At 47.8% G+C, this 27,527-nt stretch overlaps 1 protein-coding gene across 8 annotated transcripts in view; it reads right to left on the bottom strand.

Annotated features, from left to right (window-relative positions):
- The window catches only part of B3GAT1 (beta-1,3-glucuronyltransferase 1), a 123,826-nt gene that overhangs the window by 34,322 nt on the left and 61,977 nt on the right, over window positions 1-27,527 (bottom strand). For 7 of the 8 annotated variants that reach the window (XR_012766115.1, XR_012766116.1, XR_012766117.1 and 4 more), the window contains one exon: window positions 26,940-27,014. The gene's annotated coding sequence lies outside the window, so the exon portion shown is untranslated. Of the gene's footprint in view, window positions 1-5,998; window positions 6,488-26,939; window positions 27,015-27,527 lie in introns of those variants that run through there. The other variant, XM_075442358.1, reaches the window with a different exon arrangement.

The following is a 27,527-nucleotide window of genomic DNA, read 5'->3' as shown; positions in this document are numbered from 1 at the left end:
CCACTGCTGACAGGCAAGGCTGGCTGGGCAGGCACAGAGAGAAGAAGGCAGGAGGAAACATGCAAGCTCGGTGCATGTCTTGTTGCACTGTAAGCATCCACAGCCGTTCTAAAAATGAGCAGAGCACATCAATGCAGACCACAAAAAAGGCCCAAAATGCTGCACTGGAGTGCCCCAAAATGGTACAGCACTCTGATGTGCTTCTCCTGTGCAGGGATGGGCTGAAGGCCTTGGGACTGTTCCCAAGTTCTACTGTTCCCACAGTACTAATTCCTACTGTAGGACTGCTGCATCAGCACAAGGGTGGCACTATGTTTTTGTGGTTGGATGGGGAAGACATGAGCTGAAGCTGCAAAATCTCAGTTGGATGCACTAGCCAGCAGCACTGCAGGGCCATCGGTGTCTCAGCACAGCTCCAGCTTTACTCTCCATGCCACAGCCTATGGGATTCAGATGGAATAATCATAGAAGATCATCTAGTCTGGTCCCATGTGGGCAGAGCAATGTCACTCCCCCGTGCGTGCTGGCTTTTGCTCATTCCCTGAGAAGCTAGACTCCCCCAAGGACTTTCCCATGTGGCCTCCAGTGAGTATAGTCCTGGCCCTCACAGGACCACCCGTGTTAAGAGAAATGCATTGGTATATATTTCTTCTTTAGCTTTAGAAGTTGCTAAACAGATGGAAAACCAAAGGATGAAATCTAAGGAGTTTAGCCAAAATGCTTCAGCACCATGGTGGTATTTATAGACGAGCCCAGGGGGAGGTAACCCAGGCACCCACTCCACTGTCACACTGCGTTTCTCTGCGAGAGGCCACAGTGCGCTGCTCCGAGGCAGCATTACGTGTGCAGCTTGCTCAGCACCCCCACACACACGTAACCAGACCCACTCATTCAGCAGCACACCAAAGCATCTTCGCCCTCACTTTGTGCAGCCAGGGAAGAGTATGGGCTATGCAAAACTACAACTTTTAAAAAGTGGGATCCCTCTCCCACTGATGGTGATAAGAGTTATGCTTTTTATTCTCTGAGAGCTGGAGTGGGCCCCGAATCATGCTGGCATTATGTGATGATAATGCTGGAAGTACTATAAATGCTTTGCGTGCCAGACAAATCCTGGAGCAGGCTTCCAAATCCCCTCAAAATCCCCACTTGCGTCTCTACATTCATCCATTCACAAAATCCAGAGCAGAGCCTCAGCTTCCATCCTTCTGCTCCTGGTCTCTTTCCAGCTGAATGGAAGGTGAGGCAGAGTCAAGGTATTTCTTCTGGATTAGCGTTCTTTTGTCTTCCAGGTGCTGACTCTGAGGAAGAAACTGTCCTAGGGCATTTAAGAATGACATCCAGCAAGGCAGCCAAGACAATACCACTCTTCTGTGGGCTCTGCAGTGCACACATGTCTTTGCAACAGCCCGGAGCTGGATGGAAAGAATTCTCAATCATGATCTGAAGGTGTAAATCCCCTCCCCAGAGGTTTCAGAGATGTTTTTTTTTTTAATGCCTTTCTGAAGATTGTTCCATTCTAACTGGCAGACTTTCTTCTCCGGTTCCCAAATCTTTGCCAGCGGACTCCCTACATGATCACAGGCCAATCACCTTTCCCTTGTCAGCATTTGGCTACCCCTCCATCAAAACCCAGCATGCAGTATTTTCTCTGTCCATCCTGATTACTTACATGCTATGCTCCAGTGCAGAGACTAGATCTTCACAGCACCAAGGACTCTGGAGTATCAAACCACGTCACAGGAACTAACAATAAATAGCATTCCAGGGCAGCACACAGGCTGGAGCTCGGCCAGCAGGAGAGTTAATACATCACCTGCTCTTAAAGAACAGCACAAGAAGTGCAGGAAGCCTCGTACAGAGCATGTGTGCATCTGCACACAGCTGCACAAGGGGAAGAACACACGCTTATACACAGGCTGGCATGGAAAATACAGGTGTGCAAAGCTGCCTGTGCAAGTGTGCTCCAGGCACAGTACAGGTACCCATGAGGTATATTTCTGCACAGGAGTGATTTTAGGAGCCTGTGAACAACGTGCCATGGGAAGTGCCACTTGGTACAACTAACATATCCACAGACAGAAAGGGTCAAGAACAGGAGGAGAACTAAACTGGCTAAATTTGTGGGACAAAGCCATTAGCACTGCAAGAGACCTGGATCTGCTCCCTAGCACAGTGAATTGCTCTCCGTTATTTCCTCAGTCTCTCAGTGCCTCAGTTCCCTGGAGGTGTGGAGTTCCCATTAAAAAATGTAGGAGGATATATTCAACAGTGACTAATACGCTGTATTACTTAGAGCACTTGGGGGGGTGGTCCACGTGTCTAGATCAGCATATGAAGATTAATTATGGGCCACACCCTGTGATCTCCACTCAGCAATGCCCTTATTAGCTTCTGAAGGTGAATCCAGCCCTGATGTCAACTTGCCAACCCAAACACAAACAGCTGGGGCTCACAGGAGAAAAAGGGAGACTCTATCCTCATACTTCAGACCTTGTGCTTGGCAAAGATCACTCCTCTTGCCACCAGAGAAGCAAAACACTGGTAGGTAACTGATTCAGGATCTCCACAAGCAAAGCATAAAAGACAACATGTCACAGAGCACAAGGACCCATGAAAAAGACACTGCAGAGGGCCCTTCCAATGACACTGCTTCCAGAAGATGCTTTGCCTTCGGGTGGATTGAAGCCACACCAAATACACCTCCAGCCGTATCACCAAAGAAGACTTACAGCTACAGCCCACCTAACTTTTCAAAGCTACTGCGTGCAGGTGAGGGCTATAGAAGAAGTGGAGGGCGAGAAAGCCACAGAGGGCATCACCCACAGAGAAAGATGCTGACCAAGGCCTGCTGCGTCCCCTGAAGTCAGAGATCTTGCTGGTAAGCCCACATTAAAAGCAGCCCTGGAAGCCAGACAGCCTCTGGCACTGCTCATCCCTGCAAGACAAAATGCACAGTGATGCAAGGAAGTACCACATCCTGTCAACCTATGGACTGAAATCTGCACCCTGTGTTTTGTTTGAAGAAGAAAAAAATGCTTTTGCACAACTTTTTTTTGAGCTAGTAGAAATAGAACGAGGGCAAGAGCGAGCAAAAGCATTGCAAAAGTCAAGTCTTCAAGAAACACTAAAAAACGAATTGCAACATTTGCCCTAGTGTCCCTTAGAAGACAGTTCTTTTCATTTCCCAACGCTTCTGCTGCTGCAATATGAGGGTGCCGGAAAAGATTATAAGGGTAGACGCACTGTTTTCCTTTCAGAAAGCATTATTTTGACATTGAGCAGCCAGCTGCGCACTAGGGGAAAGCGTGCGCTCACACTTTGTTACTGGAAGCTTTCTTGGTCAGCTCAGGCCAGATCTCCCAGCTACAGCAGCTGTCTGCCAGGAAGACGCAGCACTTGTGAGCGTGCTAAAAGCCGTCGAGGCCCTGCACGCGGGAGGCACTCGCTGCTGCTCTTGCCTCAGAAAGTGCACAACTGCAGAGCAGAAACCAGAAAGATGCAGAACAACACTGCGGGTCAAGGGAGGAGAGGGAGCAAATCCAGGCATTGCTGGAGTCGGCTGGAGCTCTGTGAGACGCTGCCCTGATGAGGACAAAGCCACAGGAGAACAGAGTTGCTGACCCCAGTGGCACTGTGCCAGGCCTGTGACACACACAAGGTGACAGTTCCTTCCTAGGGTTGGGGCACTGTCCTCCCTTCGCATTCACTCTCCACTATGAGCCACGCTGACGGGTCAGGAAATGTTGGGATGCCAACTAACAAGTGGGAAAGCTTTGCCCCTCTCCCTCCTGACACGTGCATGTGGAGGGAGACCTTTATGGATGCCCTCTCACTTTGCTGTCCTAGAGCATCAAAATGACACGAGACTTGGGTCCCCTCTGCTGCACCTTCCTCGGGTCAGCCCAGCTTGGAGGGAGCCATCTCTTGTTAAAGCTGTTACCGCGTTGCTAACGACTCCAAGTTCGCAGTGCTCCGCCGGAGAAGCTGACAGCATTTCACTAGGAATGCCTACAGGGGGGTGCAAGAAGGGATTTATAACTCAGCTGCATGAAATGGGAAAGTACTCAGAGCCAACGTCACCGATTTCATTTTCCTTCCTCTGTCTTTCATACACCCATACATACTCAGCCAGGAAAATAAAATTATTGGTCAGCTACTTTCCCATTCTAGTAGCATCCACTGTCCTGCTGGCTTTAGGCATTTCCAAAGCTCCTGGTGCCTGTCATAGCATTAACCCTCCTGGGACAAATATTCTTCTTTTTCACTGTCCAATTATTCAATTCGTTCACCGGAACTTCTTCCATATTCCTCAACACTCTGAAGCTGACACAGAAAACAAAGTTGGGTGCTACATACAGAAAGAAGGTATTTTACCCTCTTTTCCCGAGTGCCTCCATTTTCCCACACCTTTTCGATCCCGACTCCGTCAGGTAACCCCAGCAATCCCAACCACTGTAACCTTCTAGCCAAATCTTGGCCATTTCATTTGCATCGGAGATCTGAGTACAGAGAAGAACTAATTACACGCACAAGGCTCAAAAGAATGGCTTAAAGCTGCACTGTACATTTACACAGCCCTTCTTCCATATTTATGTGCACACGCAAACACACCCAGCCTCACTCATTTGCACGAGTTGGTGACACCTCAGTGTAGGTGTTCAGGGACACTAACAATACAGGCAAGTACATACAGACCTATGCAACAGACTGCACGGTCTCTTCCAGCCCGTAACAAACACTGGACCGTAAGCTCCTCAGATGTGTATACAAGCTCTTCTGTCAATTGACGGCACACCAGGGCTCACGACTTTCGGCACAGTGTGCGCATAAGTTGGGATTTCTGTGACACATCATTATCTAAGTAACCAAAGCAAATGCTTCCTAACCCCATGCCAAGACCCATCAGGAAGCCCCTGAAGGCACGGGGAGGAGGTGGTATCTGACGGACAGCACACAACAAATGGATATTGCAGCAGCAAGATCCTGCCAAAGACAGCAAGGGACGCCCAGCTAAGACCTCTGCTTGCTGGGATTCACTGGATATGGGCTCCACAACTGTAAACATCAGGTTCTCCTTGGTGGTTTCCCAAACATCTGGGCTAAGCCACCTCCCAATACCATCTGAAGTTGCGCTTTCTGGTCTGACTGAGCTAAATTAGGACTTTCAGGGTCAGAGATCCAGGAACTGAGTCAAGAGAGAGGCCCAGCAGGGAAAATCAAAGCATCACTTGTGGACAGCTTCACTGATCACCATGGACCTTCTCCCCTATAATCACTATTTTTCATCCACACCCACTCCCACAGCATAATACGACACAGAGATCACTCCTCAGATGGCAAAGCATTGCTCAGCCATCTCCTCTTCCTCCAAAAGATAGCACTCAGAAAGCTTTTCCCTTTAAGCAGCCTCAAAGTTGGCTCTCACCAATGCTGGCACAAATGAAAGGGATTTCAGTTCCCCCTCCTCCTAAATCCCATCCCTTTCTATTGCGAAGAAAAGGCAGAGGATGACCAAGGGAAGAGAAAAGCAACTCTTTCTGTTGCCTCTCACCTCCCTCCCATCTTTCTGCCCAGATGCACTGGCGGGCTGGAAGGGTGCGGGGCCATTGTAGTCCCCACGCAGCTTCCCCGAGAGCCGCACGCCAGCCCACGAGCAGAGCCCCAGAGCAGGTGCAGGTCTAGGAGGGCAAGGCTGGGAGCACAGTCTTCCTGGTCCCCATAGCCCAGCCAGCCTTCCCCAGGCAAAGCAGCTCGGCATCCTCAGGCACCCAGCCTGAGAAAGGGGGGCAAAGCGAACTCCAGCACCGCAGCCCCCGGGACCCATTCTGCATCCTCTAAATACACTGGGAGGGGTAGAAAAATCGCTTTGAGTCTTTCCTGCTTCCTCCCACTCCCTGCCCGCTGCATACACACACACACACACCCAGCGCTGTGCATAAAGGATCTCTGTCCTGCTCAGCTCAGCCATGTAATGCCTGCAAGAGGCAAGAGTTACCTTATTCTCACAGCCTGAACCGCCTTCTCTCTCCATCGTGGCTGGGAAGCTGCTCCCATTCATGCTTTAATCCCTGCGAACAGAGGCACGATTCAAAGCGGTTCTTCACCCACCCGAGTGGGCTCCCCCCAGCAACCTCCTCCTCCTTCTCTTCTCCCTTTTTTCTTGTTTGTTTGGTCCGGATTTTGGGGGCTTTTTTAACGTATTCTTTCTTAATCCAGGCAGCAATCAAAACACTCCTTCATTGCCTCTCTGCTTCCCCATTTCACTCGCAAAGAAACAGCATTGGAGAGCTCTTTCCTCCTCCACCGCCTCTGTGGACCTCCGGTTCCCCAGGTCTGCCTTTCTGCAGCGTGGCGTTAAGGGAAAGAAAGAGAGTGAAAGAGGGAGGGAGCGTGCAAACAGGGAGGAGGAGGAGGAGGAGGCCAACAGGGTGCGGGAGGAAGGAGCCAGAGCGTGGCTGGCTGCTTTGTATCCAGAGCAGTGCCGACAGCCCCCTCCCTCCCCCCCACCAGAGGAGGACCTGCACTGCTCACGGTCTGTACCAATTTATTCCACTTAGGCAGGGGCACTTCTCCCTGCGACGGGAGGAAAAGCCGAGGAAGGCTCCGAGATGGCCCCTGAAGGAATTGGTTCCTGCTTTCCTGACTCCACGGCATCACCCACTGAGTTTGCAGCCACAGGCTGGGGGAGACGCTCTCCCATCTCGGCAGGCAAACGGAAAGCGTGAGGCTAGAGAGGGCAGGGCGTGAGGGCAGGGTCTGGCAGGTGAGGACGCTCAGCAGCGCTCTGAGAGAAAGCAGTGACCATACGCTTGGTGGAGAGCAAGGTTCCCCTCCAGCCTCTCGGGAAGGCAGGCTGAGCTCTGCTCCACCTTCTGCACGCACACTTTGGTGGAAGCACCCTCCGTTCCTCGTTGTGCCTGCCGCCATGCCCGGACTGACGGCTCCCCAGCTGAGTCCACCTGGGCTTCGCAAGCACTGGGCGAAGGACAGCAGGAACATGCTTCCCCCATGGGAAGGAGGCTCTGGATGTGACTAGGGCTGACCCTAATCTGGGGACAATTGCACCAAGGCCAGTGGGCAGGTGGGACACTTCTGTGACCTCTAAGGATACAGCGGGACCGTAGGGATGGTCCCTTCCTTCATAGGGACCACTGGGAGGATGCAGGGCTTGAAGGGGCTGGGGAGCAGGGTAAAGATCTTATCTCCTGATACTGCCCTTTAACAGTTAGCCCAGGCATGCCCGACTCACGCTCAGCAGCCGGTTTCTCAGAGATGGCTGAACACCACGGTAGACACATCTCCGAATGCCACGCTCGCAGCTGGACAGTTCAACATGAGCCAAAAGTCGGTCCTGAGGTTGGGGATGAGTTACCTGTCCTGCCACTGCTACCTGCTTCCAACCAGAACAACCCCCTCCATACGCCACCATCTCTTCCTGGCTACATGTCCCACAGTGGACGTGCACAGATCCACAGCTACAGCTACTCCCTGTTACTCCCTCTCTTCCAGATCTGGTAAGGTTACAGTGCCATAGTAACCTGGAGGTATAGGGAGATACACTTACTCTTTGCCAAAAAAGGAACAACAAAGAAAAAAACACAACCTTCCAGTTAGTGTGAAAAGCTTCAGGACTTGGGGAGCTGAGGTCCATATCGTGGAGCAATCTCACTGACCTTCACCAGTGACTCCCACCATTTTCACCCAGCTTTTTCTTTTCAACCTATAGAATTCAGACCCCAGAACTTGTGGATCTCTAGGGGTACCTGGGAGCAGAGACGTCTGCTACATAGCTTGGAAGGCAAAGCATTACCCAGAAATTAGCAAGCATCAAGACACACTTACAGGTCCTAAATGCATCATCGCAGGAACAGGGACCATGGCTCCCACACTCTTTCTCCCTGAAGTTAAGCAAGCTGCAGGACTCCACACATGGCCTCAAGCCACTGCTCAGGTGGAAGGGAACTCTGCTGAGACTGGCAAGGCCTGCACTGGACAAACCAGGGAGATGCTGCCTCCAGGCCAGTGCTGAAGTACTTGCCCACAGAGCGTGATGCTTGAAAGAAGGTGCTTTATAACAGCCTCTCACCTTATGCTGCACCTACTCTGTGGATGAACAAGGACGAACAAGGACTGCCACTCCGGAATCCTTCACGCACAGCTAAAGGGACGGCACAGGCGGGCTAACTCCTGCTCAGCCACCTCCTCTGCAAAACCAGGCAGTTCTTGCAATCAAAGGGAACGTGGCCTTTTTTTGTCCTTGATCTCATTTTCTGCAAGGTACCTAGGGAGAGATCAGCTCCAAAGACTACTTGCCTGGGAATTTTGTGCCAATTCAGCTAGTACTAAGGGTTTCATTGAACTCTATGTCTATTAAAAATACATAATGTCCACCTATATCAAAAGGGCGGATTCAGACCCAGCGCTTTTCCAGCAAATCCCAGGCTACCTGCTGTTATGGCATTCAGCAGATGGATAGGAAGGAACTGTCCCTCGAGGCCTATATCAAGACATAAGAAAGGGCACATTCATTGACTGTTTCAGGGCTGGGTGAGAGAGGGGAAACCAAGGGAGAAGAGACATAAAAATGCTCCTGCCTCAAAGCCTAAACACATAAAAACTCAGGGAGGAGTGAAAGGAGATGTGCTACACCTGAGATTTATAAAAATTATGGGTGAGCAGTAACATTTCAAGCTCAGCCCTGCACCAGCGTCTCCGAAGACTCACAAAGGTGAAAGGCATCAGGAAAAGTGTCAAAGAAGCTCAGGAGGGACATAGACATATACGGAGGCATTACTGCGTCCCTCCCCCGCCCCCTCGACTGAAAATCACAGCCTGACTCACTCAGAGCTCCTTTTTGTGATGAGAGCAGCAGAACAATGGTGCAGAGATGCTGCTCTGACATTTTCCAAGGTTGTCCCTTCGAACCTTAGCATATCAACCTGTTTGCACGCTGGGTACGGAGTGTGCCACATTCACCAGAGCCAAATTCCAGGAGAAGGCAAGCCTGCCAGCAAGAGAGGCATGGCAGGAGAGGCTCAGGCAGTCCTCCCGAAGGATCTCGGGATACAGGGGGGAAGGGTGTTGCTTGCCTGGAATTCAGAGCACTTCACAGAGGATGCGAATCTGAAGCACGCAGCATCACTGTTGACAGCAGTGTATATAAACAGAGCAGTATTTTCCTGCTCCCTTCCCCTTCTTATTATAGCACAAAATACCCCGAGTAAAATACATACACACAACAATCCACTATAAAAGGAAAACAAAGCCCCAAGTGTGTGCACGCACACAGACACATAGATATTCTTCTGGAGGACGCAGCATATATTCATACCTTAAATGCCACTTTTTAAATATTAATGCTGTGCTTCCGGCTAGGTTTATGTAAGGTTTATTACCACAGGACTGGTGGCACAAGAAAACCTCAACTAGATGCTCACAGCCTGACACACTCTGCCTGCCCCAGCCGTCCGGAGGCCCACTCCTTGACTGTGCTCCATCTCTCCCTTCCAGACTCCAAAGCCACGCAGCAGCAGAGCCGGGGCAGACACGCTCCCACCAGGCTTCTTCCTGGGAGGGGGCAGAGCTGCAGCTCCCTTTCCCGCTCTTCCCTGCGCTTGCGGCTCGCCATCTGGCACTGTCAGGAGGATCTCTGCTTGGAACCACGCTGCAGCCAGGCGCAAACACGAGCGGATGCCTCTCTCCAGCTAAACAATAACCTCATTAGCTGAGGCAGTGCAGGGAAAAGGGAAGAGCGTGAGGGCAAATATTCAGCAAATAGCAGGGTGTGTTTCAGTGGTGCACGCACAAGCACAGTGCTGGGCTGCTGGGAGGGAGCAGTGTACCAGCTGGAGCAACCCAAGGGCTGATGTGGTCCACGTTCCCCCATCTAACCTGGCTGGCAACCTCCCCTGCTACCCAGTCACAGCTTCACTATCTCTAGCAGCACTGTCTTGGTTTCAGGCCTCAGGCAGCCTGAACATGGGAGCTACCTCACCTCAGGCTTTCTGGGGGTTTCCTCAGCCCCTAGGCTGGGCTCCAGGTTATTACCACCTTGTGGTGCCAGACTTGAGATACAACTATCTGCAGAAACAGGATGAGGAAAGAGATGGGCCAGTGTTTGAACTGACAGGCCGGAGCTCTTCAGAGCCAACCGGACACTGGGAAGGGAGAACCCCATTCGACAGACCCACTTACCTCATCATGCAGATGAGAGGTACCCAAGGCTCTGGGAGAGGCCATGGAGAAAAAAAAATCTCAAGGTTTGGCCCCTTTGCCAAACTAAGACAATTCCCCTTCTTCCTATAGGAGGCTGAGCAGTAGCTGCTCATAACCACAAATCAAACTAACCACCCATGTTAATTCTCCAAGCAGCAAAACCCCTCAATCTACTTACGGTGCTCCCTTTAAGCACCACTGTTCATCCCACTCTCTGGAACGGATCCTTGCTTCTACTTTGGTTGACATGTGCATACTGGGCAAAACAATCCTCCAGCAAGCACCTGCTAGCCCAGTTATTATTCTCCAAGGGCCAAGGAGAGGCCAACAGGCTTTCAAGTAGACCATAAGCTTCTTATGGAGTAGAGCAACACATCCTGCTATTTGCACAGACCGTTTCCAACGCATGCTGCTACTGCCCTCATTGCTGTGCTACAGAGAGCAATTACCAGCCCTGCAGTCCGCCGGGCTTCAGTGGGGAGGAAACTGGCGGATAATTCAGTGACAAATCTACACTGAAGCCAAGGTATCTTTTTCTTCTAGTAAAGGTACAGTAAGCAACAATAAAAGATATTATCCCATCCAAAATCTCCTTACGCTCCACTCAAAAAGTGTGTCTCACGGGTTTCACCTACACAAGCTATGAGAGATCCTTCCTCATCACCCTTGACTTCTGCGACCAGCCTTCGAGTGAGCAGCGGACAGGCACAGACTGACCCCTCAGCACCTCCCAGCTGGGCAGTGCCCTCGGACAGATGCAAGGAACCTGACACCAACAACAGGCTTTGGAAGACAGGCATGGCACTGACCCACCTGATACGATGAATGTCCAAAAGGCCCTTTGGAGGAAAACTGTTCCCTGAGTACGGCCCATCTTTACCTTGAAGCCAAGACAGAGAGATGCTCTCTTCCCAGGCAGCGCTGCCTGTCAGGAGGCGTTTCACCCCAGTGCACAGAGGGCCTTTGTACACCCGGATGTGTGGATTCAGCATGCCCTCGGGACGCTTCACGGATCTAAGCAAAACACATTTAGGAGCGGGTCAGAGCAAGTGTTGGGGAGACCAAAAGAAAAGCTGTGGCGATGTATCAGCAGGTGGTGCTCTCCCCTTCAAATCGGCAAACAAGTTAACAAACAAGTTACTGGCATTTTACCACTGGGATTTCCTCCGGTAAAGCTACCTCAGTCTAACACAAGACCCCTGTTTTCTGCACTGCTGAGACAGACAGAGCCTGCATCAGTTCAGAGCTCGGGAAAGGAGAGCCACACTTCGCACCGAGCTCCCCTTGGACAGGGGTGCTTCTTAACATCTTGGAAGAAACTCTTCACGAGCTAAAGAGTCATCGTGGGTAAACTTAACTCAGGGGAACATCTAAAAGGAAATGGTTTAGCACATTGCTGGGAGTTGGCAGGAGTGATTCAACAACCCCTAGACTCCTTGTCCAGCTACAGCCTTTCTCTGATCATTATCTTGGCCAGAATCCAAGGCAGAGATTGTTCAGGGACTAGCGCAACCCAGACGGTGCTAAATCACATACATCCAAACCGTTCTCTGAGGGATTTTAATTTATTGGGAAGCACCCTCTTAGCAAACAAACACAAACAGCGATCCAGCTCCCTCCACACTGCTTTGTAATTAAGCTCTGTTTCCAAACCCTCCACCCAAGCCTCCAAGCACCCATCATACAGGTCAGAAACTCATCTTTGCTCTGGATGCCACAGCTTGAGACCACAAGAGAGGAGAGGAAGCAAGAACACGCATGCAGCACTGAAATTATTGCTGGGTCTTTTGGTGTGTTAAGTGAGACATTCCCAAATTGGGACTCCCAGATGACAGAAATCACAGGTTCTTTTTGTTTTTAGGACTCAGGAGACCTACCAGCAAGTCCAAGCCAAAGGCCTGCATTTCTCTCTGCGCTAATACTTTAGCAGCACTGTTGACACGTTCTCTGCCCACATTTTCTACCGCTACTTCACCAGGCAGCTTTGGATTTTACTGAGAGAGAACCTCCTTCAAGAGCAGCTCTGTGACACTCTGGGATTGCAACACAATGAACTGATAAAGCGAGACACAGAAGTGCATAAATAATCATAGTATCTCACATGTCCCAAGATCACAGAAGCAATTTAGACTCTTATTTTGTGTCCTGTTTATAAATATTCATTTCAGAGCTCTTTTAAACCAACAGAGCCTGATGTAGAATTGCTCCACAAGCTCAAGCAGCCTGCAAACTGCACCTCTTTGCAGCCTCACCTTGTCCTGCCAGGGTGGGCATGGCCCTGCCGCCTCTTGCCTACAAATATTCACAGACCATGACAGCACAGCACAAAAGAACCAGCAGCAAACATCTCAGCATCTCCTACCACTCCAGTCATGTCCCTGCCATATGCCCATTCCCTGCTATTAACCTCCGTCTCAGAACCATTACGTGACAACACGGGAATCACGTCACCTTGTCTGGGTTTACCCAGCTGCCACTAAACGGAATCACTTGGCTCTACAAAAAACTGTTGTGTTCATGCCTGGAAAACAAAAAATCAGTATGCAAACACAGTGACAAATCCTCTGATGTGCACATTTATGTTTTTATCATGTAGTTAATCAGGAAAGAGCATGTTCAGTTTAGATACAGCTCCATGCTTTGCCTCTATAATCCGAATCCCAGAAGGGCTTTATAAAACTATAATCTGCAATGCAAAATCACAAAGCATATGGGAGTGTCTATAGATTTTCCAAATCACCTGTGCCCTAATTTAATATGAATAACAATTAGTTTACTCTTATCAGTTAATTGTGCCCCTTGTGGATTCAGCAACACTGCATCTCGTCACCAAACGCCTTTGTCTGAGCAAACTTTAATTACACTTCCTCGCTTGGCCCAGCCCTACTTGCAGCTTTGGCAACAAAGGCAAAATTGCTGCTAAACAAAAAACCCACCACCACTGACAACAAACAGGGAGAGAAGCACACCGCTTTCTGACAGAATGAGAGAACTCAACAAAAGCAGTCCAGGGTTAATAGCAGGGAGTGTTACTCCAGTCCCTCCAACTCAGCAAGAGCAGCCGACGTCCCCCCAGCATCCTAGACGAGCAGCAGGAGGAGTTTCTCCGGCCCCAGACAGCACAGACAGCCCTCCATCCATGCCTTTGCTCCAGCTGCTCCAAGAGGGAGGAGACGTGCCTCCCAGCCCTGGGCACTAGCAGTAGCAGGTTGGAGAAGGCTTTCATTTCACCTCCGATGCTGTGATTAGCAGAGGACTGAGAGCCAAGGCACCAGGGCCCTATTTCCAGCTCTGCCGCTGACTCCAAATGCACAAGGCAGTTAACTCTGAGCCTGCTGCCTCACCCATTTCAACAGCAACGACACTCTCGTTGATAAAGCTGGTGGGATGCGCATACACACTCACCCAAAGCTTTGGTATCAATCCTGCACTCAAAACACTGTTCATGTGGCAGTAAGTGTTGCAACGTTTATCTGTTGGCATGGGATCCGCATTTTCTTTTCAAGGCCCAGAAGTCCCCTTGTGAATCATACAAAAAAAACAGATTGAGGATGACTGTGTTTCTACTTCCATTTCAAACACTGCAGGGTTTTGCACACACAGAGGCCTTAATCTCAGTTACACCATCACCTTGGCAGCAAAATGTTGCCTTTGCATAGTAGAGGACGCAGGCTACAAACGCTTTGGCAGAGATGAAGGAACAAGCCTGCAGCACGGCAGATAGAGCCTCTGGTGTCAGGAATGCTCCCAGCCTGCTAGATTCAGCCCAGGAATGGAGAGGCATCACAGCGGCTGAATTAGATGCCGAAGTCACAGAGGATGTGCATCTTCGCACTACGGATGCTGAAAGCTCCAGCATGCTGCTGCTGGGCTCTCTCCCTAGAGGGCTGGTACCACCGCGGGGATTTGGCGTAGATGCTCTCTTCCCCTCCCCAGCATGAGGAAGTCCTGCAGCCTCTCGCATCACAGCCTTCAGAGCAGGTGTAAGCGAAGGCTTCTTTGCAATTTATGCTGACTCCTGCTCCTGCACCGCCTTGAAAACAGACAAAAAGGACACTCACCCTGCTCAAGTCAGGGAATCCATCACCTGCCGCATCAATTGTGCTCATCATCTTTCTATAACATGACCTCTGCTCCTCTCTAGAATGGGGTATCTCCACCTTTACAAAGGAATAAGCTACTGTGAATACTTAATTGCTTTTATTACTCTTCTGTAATCGTTATCATGACCTTTCCATGCACTATTTTGGTGTGCCTCTCATCAGGTCATTATTTCTGAGCCATGGGCTCCAGTGGAACAGAAACATTAATCTACAGACAGCAGATGCAAAGCTCATGGTGTTTGATCTCTCCTGGTAAAACATGTTGCTGCAAGCTAGATCAGGTTGAGCTTTGGCATTCTGGCAATGCCATGAAAAGATCTCGGACTTTTCCCAGTGGATCCTCCCGCCTCACTCCTTGATCACCTCATTAGCTTAGCAAGCAGAGAAGAAAAAGCTACTACAGTTACAAATTTTAAGTAAGGCCAAGTGTCACTCATTTGAGTAACCAGAACAGCGTGAGCGGAGAGTCCAAGGTGCAGTGGCCAGGACAATCCTGCAGGCAGCATTAGCTACCTGGACAGCAGAGTGAGTCACTCCCCAAACTAATTCCAAACTAAACAAAGAAATCGGGCTTTGATTCTCTGTGGAGGCTCAAACAACAACACCTTTGCAGCACTCATTTCTGCTCCAAGTCATCCCACACAGCACACTGCCAAACGCAGGCAGCATCAGTCAGGGCTAGCTGGCAGGCGAGAACAGGGCCTGTCTTTTGACCATCTAATACTTCTCAGAACAAAGCTTGCAGCTCAAGCAGGGCCACTTTGGCTGAAGGAAGAAGCTAGAAATACAAATGAGACAAAAGCTTATTCTGCAGGACTGCCAGGTTTGGCAGTGTTCATGCAGGTCTGACAGCCTCACCCTGCAAATAAATTGTTTCTTGTGAAAGCAGAGGAGAGATCCCATCCATCTCAGATACTGCAAACCCATGTATGGCACAGAGTTGACTAGCCTTCCTGCGACACTGTATTTTATTAACAGTGCTGTTTAAATGCCTAGCAACGTATCAAAAAGCCTTTTCATAAACAGAAATTTAACATTTACTCATTATTCATGCTCCTTTCCTCTTTCCTCCCTTGCCTCCCAGCTACTTATTGCCATCTAGAAAGGGAGAGACAAATCTCCTAAAGCAGACCAGCCAAAAGCGAGGTAAAGTCTTGCTCCATCTGCGAACAGAGTGCACTCCAGGTGAGGGACTGCCCAAGTCCTTTCAGGAAAAAACAGCTCAAGGCCTGACTGAAACCTAAAGGACTACAGTGTGCAGGAGCACACAGACTTAAAGCAATCGTATTCACAGCATACACTGATGACATACGCACAGGCAGGAAAAGGCACAGCCTTTGGACTCCAGCACAGACGTGCAAACGTGCGCTCTTCTTGCAGGAATACAGATCTGAGCTTTGCAAGCTGGGCGGTCTCCAGCACGTAGAGCATTTACGTTCGTGGTGTCTGTGGACGTGCAGGCTGTGCGTGGCATTCACATCCAGCAGCCTCCTCTGCCAAGGAGCTGAGCCCATAATTTCAAAGGAATGCAGTATTCTAAAAACAACAAACATCTCACTTCTAAATGACCACTTTGTTGCTGAATCTCAAAGCCCTTTTGCACAGCTGCTGCAATGCTTCTCTCACACAGGCGTGACGGCAGAGACAGGAATGGGATCTGGGCTCTTCCTTGGGCCACAGGGCTCCCCTTGCACAGAGGATGTTTTCCAACTGGCCCAAAGTGTCCCTAGAATTAATAAACTTGGGTCTGCAAATACCCAGTTTAATGCTGCATTCAATGCTGACCCGGTTTCTCCTCCCATCTCTGTTCCAACAAATGCAGCTGTTCAATGCCAGCGTAAGACAACAAATCAAAGCAGCAGGGCTCAGAGGCTTGGTTGGTCACGATGCTTCACTTCAGGGCTACAAGCTTCAGGCTGCTTGTAGCACCAAGACACCATGCTATGTTTCTGCTGCTTGCGACAGTTCAGTAGCTCATGCCCATTCAGGTAAATGGCACATTGCCCCGATTAGTTCTGATACATGTGAACATTCTCCACCAGCAGCTGAGAAACAAACAGACAGGACAAGAGCAACATTTTCCCTTGCAATGCAGGGAGCAAGTGCAGTGCTCCACTGGGAAACGGCCCTGTGCAGACAATCGTTTCCAATCTGCATGATGTACAGCACCATTCCCACTGAGGAAACTACTGCCATAAACACATCTGGATAAACGGACGGGGCCTTCTGCCCACAGCCACTCCTGGGAAGCCTGCTCTTCACTCCCTCCCCTTGCTGAGACCAAGCTCTGGATCTACCCGCAAAGTTGCACACACAAGGCAGCTTGTGCCCAGGTTGTTCACAGTGCCGTGTAGCCAAACCTTCACTCACCCGTACACCATGGCCTCGGGTGGGAAGCCTGACGGATTCCCGCAGGTACCGGCTGATGGAGGGAGCAGCCACTGCCCGTCGGAAAGCATCAGGCTCAGGAGCTGTCACCTGCACTCAGCTCCATTCTCCCCGCCGCCTTCTCACTCTGAACAAACACTCGTAACTTTCCCTTTCAAGGGCACATCTACCCTTGGGCAATACTGATGGGTTTCACATTCTAACTGGTATGATTATTATTTTATAGTAAGCTGGATGGATGCAAAGCTTTACGAAGAGGGACTGCTTTTCAGGTGACCTACTCACTTGGAGGACACCACAACAAATCTGTGAGGGACGGAAAACATTTGGAGTATCCAAATGCCTGGGATAGAGGATGCTCTTGCTCTATTCTCCTCTCCTTTCCCTTCTGGTCTCTCACCCTGGGGAGACAGCATTTTCTCTTTTAGAATGCAGCCTGTCCAAACACCAAGTGTTTTGCAAAAAATTAATGTCATTGCCCAGACCTGCCTCTGTGAAGCAAAGTGAGAACTACAAGCTTTAGATTTGCAGTGTGCTCAGGTTCCTAGAGTAGGTTAGTAACAAAACCCAAGACTCCTGGTTGCCAGGCACTGCTTTAACCTCCTCTTCTGAGACTTGCACACCTCTGGACAAAGAACATACATGTATTTCAGTCTTGCAGCTCAAAGAGCCTTACCATGCTCCTTTTCTAAAACAAGAGGGGTAATCTCATCCCTCCTCCAAGCCGCACATGTGGAGGAGAGGCTGAGTTTTGGAAATACCAAGTCCTTACTTAGAGCAAGACATCTGATATATGAATAATGGAACTCTGTAGCAGCTCCATGTTTAAGTTTGCACAGACATTTGCACTTAAAGTAGAGTAAAATCCCTCTGCTTCACACTTCCCTGAATCCAGCATCCAAACTCAGTATGATAATTCCAAGGGAAGTGAAATGTTGCATGCAACTGAAGTAAAATATTAACTTCTATTTGTAGATGATCTCTTTTTAAATGTCTGTGAAACTACTCCGTTGTCCTGCAACTTTTAGCTCTCCCCTGGCTAAAATGCCAGTCACACACGCTATCTCAGCCCAGGATGCATCTGAAGCAGCAGAAGTCAGCATAAAAGAAGTTTTTTCCCCTATTCTTTCTTTTTAAGACAATAACAGCTTAGGACACTGCTATGTCTCCATGCCCAACTCACCAGCTTATATGGAGATAGGAAGGACCAAGCTCTACACTATACGCCCCTAATTGCCACTATTTGCCCCAAGACAGTCTCCTCAAGCACCCTAAAGTCCAGTTGCTATTTCATGTGGATCTCTTTCTTCTCTCCTCTGCTGACTTGCCAGTCCAGGGCATCTCTCTTTACAGGACCTGGTTTGTACCCTGGTGTCAGAGCTGTCATCAGTCGCTTGCAGCAACTGACAGGCAGCCGTTTCGTTCGGCACAGTTGGGTGAACAGCCCCTTCCAGCACACTTTGTTATTCACATGCTCCGCCTGCTAATTGCTTTCTGAAATGGGGAAGAAACAGATGACAGCAGAATGCAGCTCCTGACAAATTCCCCAGCACTGTAAATACGACTCACCTTGCTGTAAACAAGGAAATGCTAAGTGAGGGTGCTGTTTTGTGCTTAAATTAAAAAAAAAAAAAACCACAAAAGAAAGAAAAGAAAATAAAAAGGAAAGCATACAGTACAGCAAAAAAATCTCACACTCCTATGCTGCAAGACAGCCGGCACAAGGGTGAGAACCCCAATCTATTTTGTGTGTTCCACTCTGAAGGCAGCTGTGAGCCTCTCAAGAGCACACTCTAGTACCAGCACAACTGCAAGCCACTGCGCCAGCACCGATGAGCGCTCAGCAACCTCTTTGTCTTGCTGAAGATATCCAGAATCGAGCTCCCACAGGCAGGCTCTCTGTCTCCAGAAATACATCCACCAAGGAATGAGAGCAAGGAAAGGTTTAAAAACAAAGAAAAGAAGTTTATTTCATTCAGACTCTGAGCATCTCTGCATCAGCTGCGTTAGGTGAGCAGAGGCCTCTGCATTTTACAGTGCACAGCTCCACCACAGAACCAAGGATCTGCTGGCTCTTTGCAGGTATTATGTCGCTACTACTTTAAGGGAAATATAATTTGCTCTTAAAAATAATGAAATTTAAAATTAATAAGCTTGGGGCTTTCAGGTTTCTGGACTGTGAATCTGCACGCTACACTTCTAACACACTTTCAGATTTCTCCTCTGTAGCCACAAGGTCTAGAAGCGTATTTAAAAACAAAAGCTCAAGGTTCCTATGTTTCCAGGAACAGAGGCTCTACAGAGAAACATCAAATACCATTAGATTCACAATAACTGCAAAAATTGACAACACTAGTATATAAGCACACAATATTACTATTTACTTCCTGATCTAAACTATTGTGCAGTGATGTGGTTCAACAGCATGAGTCATTCCACCCCAGAGGCAATTACATTTCAATACTAGATGTAGAAGCAATACAAAAACCAGGTGCACGCTCACAGCTGTCATCCTTTGGAGAGAGAAGGTGCTGGAAGCACTAAAGTTATATAGGGCTGCAAACAATGGGAAACTCCAGGAGCAACAGGTAAGTAAACACTTTCTACAGATACCTTGTGACTCCTTGCAGAAAGACATGCATAGAAGAAAACTTCAATGTATGGAAAATGAGCTATGTTACTGTTTGGGGCACAAGGGCACCAGCTCTGACAGAAGATATCAAATAAAGTCAAGCAGATTAGGGAAAATGACCATGGAAATTTTAATCCACAGGATCCTTTTTCTGCAGACAGATGGTCATTTCAGCTTTCTATTCTCTAATCCCTTGTTCTGCAAAGCAAACATCCTAAATCCTAGATAATGTAGGTTTTACCATCTCATACATTTCCCACAGCATTAAGGCTGGCCCCAGCAATAGGATACATATGCTTAAAAATCTGCATGCCTAAGTAATTCACAGCCACAAGAATCTCCTACCTGGATTCAGCACAGAGGTGATCTCTGCATCCTGGCCTCCCACCCCAGACGCCAGCATGGGCCCCTGCTAAAGCAGTCACCTTTTCCAGTAGGCATCATGAGGATTAAAGGGTACCTTTTCCTGGGAACGGCCTTTCTCTGGCACAGCCAAGATTCCCCAGCCATATCTCTAAAGAGGAAGAAGGCTGAGCACATTTTACAAGCTGCTGTGTTACCAACACTAAGGAAAAAATACCACGTAGACAGGCAGGAATTTTGCATAGCAACTGGGACGCTAAGACCTTAGATCTGCTTTTTCCCCTGTCATTTGACTTAAAGAAGAACCGACCTGCCAAACTGCCCTTTTGGAAACAACAGCAAGTAATCCAGGTTGCAAGCAGAAAGCAGTACAACGTTACAAGAATAAGGTTTTGCATGACCTACTTGTCCTCCTAACTCTGAAGGTGCAGAAACTATGGGGAAGTATCAGAAAGGAAGGGGGCCAGAAACTGTCCAAAGCCAAAAATCAGACCTGAAACTGTGCTGGAAAGAAATCCGGTCTGGCTGCCAGACTTTTGCTCCTTGACCCAGGCAAAAGAGCTACTATTTGAGGGAAGAGGAGCAGGAGACTGAAGAAGGCTTAGCACTCAGAAATTCATTATCACTTTCCCAGTTTCCCTGTTTGCTAGCTCAAATGATTCACAAGGAGCAGTAAGCATCTCATAGCCTCACAGAGAGTGTTCACAATTAAACAGATATTGAAATGAATTTCATGAAATATGCATATTGTTTGCTTCCTAAAAAGCTGTTTTGATCAGACCATAAAAAGACCAGAAATTAAGGATTAGATCAACAGACACTCTCCATTTACCCTCTAATGAGCCCTGGATGGATGTGGAACAAAGGGATAGTCTGTAAGAGCTCTAAGAGAGGTAGGAGCACCGGACACACTCTCTTCTGATGTAAATCACCATATTGAGAAATAATCCATAGCCCTTTGCACCAGTTGAAGATCTAGTCTGTCTTCCACACAGGGCAAAATCTCAAAAAACGTATTACCGTAACAGAGAAACCACACCTACACTATTAATAACGGTTGCATGGGGCTTCAAAAGTGCAGTGGCACTCTTCACAGGCTCCAGAGGCAGAGCAAGCCTTTGGGGAGCACAGGAGCCGCAGAGAAGCCCATGGCTGGGTAATGGGGCCACCCCAGCCACACCGCGAGAGCAGAGCTCCGTGGCAGGGGCAGGAGACAATCCCTCTTTCACAGGCAGTGCCACCCAGAACCCAGCACTGGATTCTCTTCCCCGGCTGTAGCAGCAGGATTGAGAGCCTTCCCTTTACCCTCCTCCCTCATCACTTTGGATAGGGGAGTAGGTATTCATCCACTAACTAGGAGTCGTCTCCCTCCTCACACTCAGAGCTTCAAACACGAAGCCTCTGCACATGGCAGGATTTGCTGCACAACAGCCTACGGCACAGACCTGGGCGTATCCTCCCTGATGTTCCCGTGTAGCACATCGCATCTTGGGACTGTTGTTTCTGACAGGCTCTCTCATCTCGCACAGCTAATAGCTCATTGTTTGTATTCATGCACAAGGAGTAAATTCTTCATTATTGGAGAGATCTGACATGTACAAACAATTGGAGTAAATTGATTGTATTTTCCAAATCATCACACAGACTCTATCTGCAAGGCGCACTAATTTGCACTAGAATTACCTCCTAAATTAGGAATTAGAGCTTTTGACAGAGAAGAGCAATGCCTGCCCTTGTGTTACAAGGCTAGCGGGGGGAAGGGTGCAGGTCCCTTCCCAGCTCACACCGCAGGAGGCCTTTTGTCTAACCTCAGAATTTACTGAAACGTGGTGAAGGAGATAGTGGATTAAACGAGTCTCCAGCATTTTTCAGAGAGGTATCTCATTGGTTTAGATGCACATCTAAAAGGAACAGAGTATTTAAATTTAATTGTTTTATACCCAGAGCCTACCTTTTTCTGATGCAGGAAAACTGCGACTCCCTTGAAAACCGGACATATAAGGCTCTGCGCATCTTTTTCTTAAATGAAGATGCTTAGTACAGAGCACTACTGAAAATCAAATCTCAAAACATCCAGAAAGTGCATTTGTTCCTGCCGGAAGCAGACGAACAGGGTGCACTGTGCTCTTCCAGACATGAGGTCATCTGTGCTAGTCCCAGAGGGTATGCTGTACCAGCTCATTTCGATGTAAAAGAGACTTAATCATTAAGTTAACTCAAATCATGCACCCAAAAAGCACCTCTGTCGCCAGGAAGGGAAGGGATCAGAGCGTTCAGCACTTTCCAAAATGCCAGACACTAGGTGTGTTTCTCTGACATTGCCTTCTCTATCTGAAACACAGCAAAATTTATACTACTTCCAGTCCTCAGCTGCTCCTTTCTCAGGGTAGGGGAAAACAAATAATGTGGTAAGAGTTCTATTGCTTGAACAGTGAAAGGAACACCATGTAAAGATACAAGCTAAATAGATAAGCCTATTAACACTCGGGTCACTCTGTGAGCAGCGGAACCAGAGAACCCTGAATTTCCTACGGAAAGGGATCGAGGTTTTGGTGCTGTTGTTTACTGCGATGCATGCTCACAAAGCAGCTTTCTTTGTTCTCGGGACAGTTGCAATGGCTCCCACACACATCCTGGTTTCTAATAAGGGTGACCTTACAGTGTAGCCCCCAGCAGTGGGATTAACAGAGTCATTTCTCTGGCCACCTATGTTTACGAAGCCTTTAGAAACGTAGGATGCTGCCAGTCCCTTTGGGTAATAAAAATAACATTCTCTTTGAGTTCTCTCCGAGACTGACACACTGGGGAAAAATTTGTTTGAAATTTGCAAATGGTTCAAAAGCTATCAGACGGCCAAAGACAGCAGGATCTCAGAGGCCCTGTCTGGTTTGCAAACCCAATGAAAACTGTCTCAGAGGAATAAATATAATTATCACCACAGCCCAGAGAATGCTCACAACGTAAGCTGGACCTGACACAAAGGAACAGACAAATAATGGAGAAGGAAGGGGGAAGGCAACACTGTCTCTCTTAGATATGCAAAATTATCCAGCTAAGCCCCCAGGGAGTCACAAAACTGACTTTGTAAAGGCATGATTAAAGACAAAACAAACACTAGGAGTTTTTTTCTGTTGCCTTTCAACTCCATCAATCATAAAAACTTAACCTGAAGCACACTCCATCTGTAACCAGTTGATCTACATAACTATTTATGTTCATACTTTCAACAGAAAGCTGATATATTCACATACTTGTGCAGTGCTAGAAAGTGAAGATTTGTGAAGGGAAAAAAGACACTTCATGACCCTTGCAATGTTTGAAGAAACAGTAAGACACTGGGCCAGGGAGAAGTACCAGCGGTATGACTGCAGCAACAATGCACAGCTGTTTAGGTCAGGAGAGATCATGTATATGCAGCAGTTATTTCCCTGGGCACCTGAGTGGCCTTTCTCTCCTGCACTCCTTGTCAAGGAATTGCCAGATGTGGGTTTTCTGGAGGGTTCAGTTCCAGCTGACTGTGTTGTTGTAGACACATGTCCCGTGCTTCGGGGATGTGTGTAACACTGCCCTGGCACATGCTGCTGGGCTCATCGCAGACTAGGTGCTCGCTGACACACACTGACTGCAGCAGTACTGGCTGCAGGAAACCGAGATGATTATCGATACGGAGTTCCTATGTGGAGTGTATTGCTGGACGACGATGTGACAGGACTGGTGGTTTCTTCCTCTGCTCAATAACAGAAATTTCCTGGGGTGAATAACAGAACCATGGAAGTAGCACCCGAGGTCAGTCATAGGACTGGTAAAGCCTTACCTTTCTGGCAACAGCTCTCTAGGACATATACCAAGTCACTACATACCCTAAGATAAGCCAAGATAGTACATCAGGAAAGGAGGAATTTCACCTCCAGAAGAAAAGTTTAAATCTTTCTTTGGTCCTGTGCCACACACTGTCTACCTTGAAGATCATTCTTAGTAAGCATGAATCTGTGTCACAGTTCTGTACGACAGCTACATAGTTATTTCTATGCTCACAACTTCATGCAACAAAGTGCACTTAAAGAAAAAGATATTCCCTGCATTTTACTTTTTTTGATCTTTGGAGTGTGCGTTCCCAAGGTGTTTTTCTCTGCCCACAACCATGAAGATGTGATGCCCGTTATGGGGGACAAGGGGTGGGGGAGAGAAACACGCTGACATTCTGGGAAAATCATGTGATTCCCGGAAAAAGAGCTTTTAATGAGAAAACAAACCGCACAGGTGATGCAGATGAGAACGCAGTATTATGAATCACAGTTCAGCAAGCTGGTCTCAAGTGGCAGCAATGTAGCTGGGAACAGCGGAGTGCTCTCAGGCAAAAGGAGACAGGAGAGAAGTAGTATACATTCCCTAACTTTGGTTCAAACAATTTCAACCTCATTAGTCAAAGAACGCACAAATGCATTACACTCAACCAAAAATATATCCATAAGCAGTGCACTTGTGTAAATACAAAGGTAACTGATTTGGTGCTTTATGGGCTGAGCACGTTAGTGCCCTGGCTTTATTGCCTGTTGGCAGCCCGGCTCACTTAGGATCCTGCGTTCTTCTGATTATGCAGATACAATCTATCATATTGTTCCGGAAACTTGGTTAGAGCTGTGCTCGGAGGATGGCTGCAGCTGCAGCACACTCAGAGACACACATCATTGCTTTCTTTTATGAGAAGGAAAATTGGCCGTTGCTGCTCCTGCAAAAAGCAGCTGTTATTTGTTGTTTTCGGGGTGGTTGTTGGTTTTGGGTTTCTTATTTTGAACTATTATGATGAGTTTGCCTTCTCTTCCCACTTAACTGAATTACACAGTGTTTATGTTTCAAATCCTCTTGTGGAGATGCACTAAGCTAGCACGCTTGCTGAAGGCCAGGCGGGGGTGATGCTTTCTTCTCCTCAAGCAGCAGCGCACGTTTGGCAGGAAGGATGAGCTCCCAGCCTTAGCCAACCACCTTAACTGCACCAACCGCTTGCTGTGCAGCTTTCTCTTTCTGTGCAATAGCAAGAATAGCAAATTACCATGCCTGAATTAAAAGCATCCAGCCTCTTGGCTCTTGCAGGAGGAATGCAGTGCTGGCTTCATCGGCAGGCAACTATCAGCAACGACACCCACTTCTGCGGCTCAAGATCTGGGCCATCGCAAGGCCTCTTTCCCTCTCCAGGGCTGATGCACAGCGCTTTGCTACCAGAACCAAAGACCTGGTAATGATCCTAACAAAGGTGATGCAGAGTGGTTCCCAGAGAGCGAGGTGCACCCTGAACTTGGCAGCGATACATTTGGCATTTTATTACTCCCCTCCTCACCCTGGAGTACTTGCTGTCACAGCATTTTCTACGCAGCAGAGGAGAAAGGGAAGAATTTACAGTCATCCTAAATGCAACCTTTGCCTAAGCACAGTTTTCCACAAGGTCAGTCTATATTTGGGCCAAAGAAACACCTTACCTTTGTCAACAGCTACTACCACACCCTTCACGTGAAACTGCAGAGCATTTGTGTGTGCGCGGAGCCTGAACTGCCTCCATAGACAACGCAAATGATCAGAGCCTAGCCCCTGCTTTTCAAAAAAGGGGGTGGGGGAAAAATGCAGGTTTGCCTTATACTGTAGTACAGAAACACAGCCACAGTTTTCCCTCCTAAATGGTCTTTTTTAATAACACCACCTCATCCATTTCATAAAAGCAACTCATTTTAAAATAGCACTACTTTCGCATTAAAAAAGTTTCCCCTTCATAAAACAGCACTGCTACGTTTTTAATATAATAGCAGTTCATACTGTCTAGAAATATGCCATATATTTATGCTTATATTTAAAGGGATTTAAAAAATGTTTCCAAGACACAGTTGCTATTCAAAGGCATCCTTCCTCTTTTTCTCCCCGCATATCGGATAAAAAAGCTTTAAAAAAACCCCATAAATGCTAACAAAGGATGCTCTCCTTTTAAATCACAACTGTTACCCACTTTTCAATCAGGATTATACAAGCCGTCTGTGTCCAAATCACAGAAGATAGAGGTGTGGAGTCCAAGCTACAGAAAGTTCGATTTCCTCTGTGTGTTCCTAGTTCAGTTCCTGGCATGTTCACCCAGATTACTGACAGTAATTGACACTTCCACACATCTTGATAAAAGGCCAACAAGTAAGCACCAAGTTTGAATTCCACATCACACACAAAAAAGGCTAGAGCAGCGAAGAGTCTCAGGTCCTGATCCTGCAATCAGCTTCCTGTGCCCAGATCCATGCACAAACTTTAATGGGGTATTATGCCTGCAGGCACTGGCAAACACACACACATGTGGCTGGAAATCACGGTCTATTCTTTCCTAAGAAGCAGGATGTTTCATTAACTAAAAGCAAGTCATTAAGGAAAAAAAAAAAGATAAGAAATGGGAAATCCAAAATAATTTTGTTCATTTTTGAATAGTGCTGCAATCATTCAGATGCACTGCAAAACACTGGCACAAAATAAACGTTAAAATAAGAGACTTACCCTCTGCTGCCAGCTGGCTGCAAACCTCAGGTCTGCTGACAGCAATGTCAGAAGCTGGTTGTATCTTTGCACTTGGTGATGGTCAACCCACGTGTCCAAGACAATTCTAGTTATTGTTGCAGAAGTGCTGTGCCCTATGAGCCTTAGGCTTCTTAATATAATATTTCTCATTATGCATATTAGATGCTTCAACTCCTCCAGCCTTCTAAGCAATAGCCCCTTTGCATTCATCTTGCTTGTATGTACTGTGTACTTGTGAAATCTCCTTTTCCTGAACTAAATCCCCAGCCCACACACCTCTACAGGCATTCTTGGCTTTGAGTCACATTTCAGCACAACCTGCACCAAACCTGAAACTCCATTCCTATTAATAACATTTTAGCTATTGCCTGACATTTTAGCTCAGATTTTTCCTTGTGCAAAGTCCATCCAAATCATGGAACACTTCCTTGCAAAACTGAGTGTTCAAGGCCCAGAGAATGGTTGATCTCTGTACAAAGATCTGGGACACTAGGAAAGGGAAGCAGCACATGTTACGAGCAGAGCCAATTTGCTGCATGTCTGTAGATGGAACCGTCGTAAACACAGAGCAGCAAGGTAAATCTCGACAATTTGCACCTGTAATAGTAGGAAAACATATCATGGGAAAAAAAATGCACTGTCAGCAGACTGGCACTTTTTTCTACCATAAATCCTCTTGCCAGAAGCTCACTAACCTTGCTCACATCCCTCTTCCTCTTCGAGGGTTTTGCACGACTGAGTTCCACCTCACGGCTCATTTGCTGGCGTGTCTGTAAAAATGAGGAATCAACAGTTAGGCTTTCCCTCATCCTGCCACGGACAAGAGGGCAGATAGAGATTACTGTCACACAGCTAAATGCCTAGATGTTTCTTTCCAGATCTTTTCTTCTGTTTCTAAAAGGAGTGGGGCAAAACTGGATATACTGATATTTATTTTCCCTAAGGGTATAACATGAAGCAGAAAGAGGTGAAGCGATTTGCCTAAGGCAGCAGATCAAGTCAGCAGCAAAACAAAAAACTGAGTGTGTGACCCTTGCTGGTCTGATGATTAGCCCACCTGACTATGCCACCTCTTGCCTGATCTACAGCACGTTTATATGCCAGCATCATTAGTTTGTTGCTTTTACGCAGGCTAAATTTACACAGCAGTGAAAAAAAGAAAATATTTAGACAAAGGGATATAGCATTTGCTACATGGGGATTCTGTATTAACTAGGCAGGGATATGAAATTTATCAGACACAGATAGCATTTGAGGAACTAGGCAAGAAGTATTCATTAGCT

Source organism: Opisthocomus hoazin, chromosome 24 (genome assembly GCF_030867145.1).
Source record: "Opisthocomus hoazin isolate bOpiHoa1 chromosome 24, bOpiHoa1.hap1, whole genome shotgun sequence".
Lineage (NCBI taxonomy): Eukaryota > Metazoa > Chordata > Aves > Opisthocomiformes > Opisthocomidae > Opisthocomus > Opisthocomus hoazin.
This window is presented reverse-complemented; position numbering and strand designations above follow the sequence as displayed.